Source organism: Solanum stenotomum, chromosome 3, assembly GCF_019186545.1.
Source record: "Solanum stenotomum isolate F172 chromosome 3, ASM1918654v1, whole genome shotgun sequence".
NCBI classification, from domain to species: Eukaryota; Viridiplantae; Streptophyta; class Magnoliopsida; order Solanales; family Solanaceae; genus Solanum; species Solanum stenotomum.
The window spans coordinates 22,823,962-22,827,670 of record NC_064284.1 but is presented as its reverse complement, the minus strand read 5'-3'; the positions used below and the strand labels follow the sequence as shown (position 1 = coordinate 22,827,670).

Sequence of the window (3,709 nt, the reverse complement as noted above, 5' to 3'; positions counted from 1 at the left end):
GATCAATTCACCTAAAATGGCTTAGATTTTTAGTGCAATACTTTGTTGAAGTTGAGAGATTCAAGTTGGAGCATTGACTTTTGAAGTCTTCTCTCTTCTAAGTAGGTCGTTTTTCCATTTTCATGGCTTAGGGTTTCTGAAATTTTCATGTAGTGTAACTCTCGAATATTTTGAATGTTTTTACGTCTTCCTTTACTTAGCTCTCAACTTTTAGTGGTCCCTTTTCAATTGTTATTATCTGAACTTTGATTTTTAATATTTCTTTATATTGTGTTTAGTTATTGATATGGTGTATTCTCTTTCTCTTTTGCAATAGTTTATTCAAAAAATGTTTTGTTTATTTATCTATAGTTTGTTGTGGACCCTTTCTCTTATTCTTGTATGTATTTTAGGGTAATAAATATTGACTTCTTTAACCTATTCTTTGAATGATGTTGATGGGTCCCTTTTCTTGTTTTTTTCATGTACTATTTTTGAAGAATGATTGAGAAGGTCGATTTGGTGTTTAACTATGGAGGCAAGTGGGTGTTGAAACCTGAGGTGTTGTATCTTAAAAAGTTGAAGCACATGATGCAAGATTTTGATGCGGATTTACTATCTTACATAGATATTTGCGCAGAGTATACTGAAAAGTTAGGTTTCAGTAAGGTGAAACAGGCACTAATAAATGGGCCTTCTGGTAGATACTTTCTGATTGAGAATGATGCATGCATTATAGCACTACAATCTTTAATGTGTACCGAGTTCAATGAGCTTAAACTATATGTTGTGGATGAGAATGAATTACTTGTTCCATCTCCTAGCATTATATCATTGCAACCCTTATTGTCTAACCAGGTTAGTGAGCTTCAATTATATGCTATAGATGAAGGTGAACTACATGTCTCTACTCCTAACACCATTGATCAAAATGAGCGTCATAATATTGCGGTAGATGTTGGAACAGATTGTGATTTATCTGATGAGGAGAAAAATGTCGGACTTAACTCTAGTGATCGTGACAGTGAAGAATTAGAACTCTTTAGAAAGGAAAGAACTTAAGATGTTAATGAAAAGCTTAACAAGTTTTTACACTTGGAAAAAGGCATAAATTTTAAAGATTTGTTTGAAGCTAAAAGGGTTATGGGATTCTATGCAGTTGCTAATAAGGTTGGTCTTAAAGTAAAACAATCGGACACTACTAGACTTAGCTATGTATTTGATACTGGATGCCCTTTTGTGTGCTTGATATCTAAGGATAATAAAGATCAAGGATTTAAAATCAAGACTTTGGAGACAAAACATAAATGTGATCCAGCATTTCATAATAGAAGAGCTACTCCTGATGTTTTAACACATTATTTCAAGAACAAAGTCCAAAATGATCCTAAGTACAAGATCAAACAAATGAGGATGGACGTGGATTAGAAATTTAAACTGAATATTAGTTATTCTAAGATGAAGAGAGTTAAGAAACTTGTCTTAGAGGAATTAGAGGGTAGCTTCATTGATGATTTCAATAGGTTAGAGGCTTATGCTCAAGAATTGAGGGATAGTAATCCTGGTACAGATGTGGTTATAAACATATCAAAAAATGCTTTGACAGAAGGAAAAAGGAGATTTTTGAGAATGTATGTGTGATTTCAAGCTTTGAAAAGTGGTTGGAAAGCAGGATTGAGGCCTCTAATAGGTTTGGATGGCACATTTTTGAAAGGAAAATGCAAGGGAATTTTACTGGTTGCTATGGCACAAGATTCAGCAAAACACTTTTATCCACTTGCTTGGGCCGTGGTGGATAAAGAAACAAATAAAACATGGAAGTGGTTTATGGAGCTATTGAGATCTTCTTTAGAGTTGAGAGAGGGTGAAGGAGTTACATTTATATCAGACATGCAAAAGGTTATAGATTCTCAACTTAATTTACATTTGCGTTGTAAGTTTCTTTTAATTACTAATCTTATCTTATTTACTTAACTGTTTGGATATTATAGGGGTTGATTGGTGTTGTTGATGATGTACTTCCTAAATCACATCATAGATGGTGTGCTAGACATATAGAAGCTAACTGGAGTAAGAACTGGATGGGTATACTAATGAAAAAATTAAGGTGGTGGTGTGCTTGGAGCACTTATGGAGAAGAGTTCAATGACCAATTGACAACTTTAGGGACTGTTTCTGAAATGGCTGCCAAAGAACTAATAGGCTACCCACCCCAAAAATGGTGTAGAGCTTATTTTGACACCAGATGCAAGAATCAAATGGTTGACAACAACTTTACAGAATCATTCAATAAATGGATTTTAGAGGCAAGACACAAACCAATTATCAAGATGTTGGAAGAGATAAGAGTCAAGGTATTTAACTATTACTTTGTCTTTGATAATTTTTTTCATTATTAGAGTTTTTGTCACTTGTATTACTATCAATTTTCTGTATTTATAACATTGATGTGTATAACATTTTAAGCACATTGTGTCATTACTTTACCTATGTTTCTCGAACTCATCAAAAATGCTAACGTGTGCATGTTGAATTCTCTAAAAATAGTGTATTTTTAGAGAATTTGACACGAATGTGGCATTGAAAGTGAAGAGTCCGTGCAACTTAGATTTTTATAAATTTGTAAGCACAACTTTAATTTTAACATCATTGCTAGAAGTTGCAAGAAATTGGTCGCCTTCACATCACTAAATTGCTTAATCTAGCTTATAGTTCCAATTACACTAAACTGTTTTTTTGTGCGTACTTGAAATTTAAAGCTCCAAAAAGTACATCAAAACTGCTACCAAGTAGGCAAAGATATTTCTTGTTAGAATTATATTATATTTTTGTTAATTATGGATTTTTCGGTGTTTGAAAGGTAATGAAATTACTGAAAGATCGTGAGGAGGAATGTAGGAATCGGAGAGATGAATCAGTCCATATGCCAAGGGTATGAAATTCATTTTAATGGAGACTTTGGATATGAAGTGCATGAAGGTGAAGACAAGCATACCGTCAATCTTCAATTAAAGAGGTGCACATGTATGGTATGGGATTTGACAGGAATACCATGTTCCCATGCCATCAAAGCTTTGATTTACCAGAAAAAAAATCCGATGAGCATTGTGCATTGGTGGTATTCAAAGGAAGCTTACATGTTAGTTTATATGCATAAACTACAACCAGTTAGAGGTGAAAAATTCTGGAAAGGGAAACCAGAACATGCAATGGAACCACCGAAAAAACATAGAATGGTTGGTAGACCAAAGTTGAAAAGAAAGAGAGAGACGGACGAGGCAAGGAAGAGAGAGGGGGCTTGATCATCTTCAAGAAAAGGACTTTTAATGACATGTGGATATTGTTGTAACAAAGGTCACAACATCAGAAATTGTCCTTTGGTAAAATATTGTTACTTTTGAATGCTTATAAACTGAAACATTCTTAATTTTATTGCTTGTTTGATTCGGTGAAATATTCATGGTTGTTTTTGCAGGTGAATGAGAAGATAAAGAATATGGGTGAAGGATCTTCCCAGAAAGTGCAAGATGTGACCTTAACAACAGCACACGAGAGTCAAACTTTTGAACAAGAACAACAATTTGATCAACATTCAACCATTGGTGATGATGAATGGGAAGGTGAAGAGGAAGATGAAGTTGAAGACGGTCAACCAATTTTGAGGCCGAAGGTGGTATCTGAAGAAAGGACTAGGCTTCAACAGAAAAAATTACAACGAAGACCAATTGGT

General features: G+C 34.1%; 1 pseudogene; it reads left to right on the top strand.

The window, feature by feature from the left end:
• Positions 1 to 480: 480 nt before the first annotated feature.
• On the top strand, positions 481 to 1,778 carry LOC125858775 (uncharacterized; annotated as a pseudogene).
• The last annotated feature ends 1,931 nt before the right edge of the window (positions 1,779 to 3,709 follow it).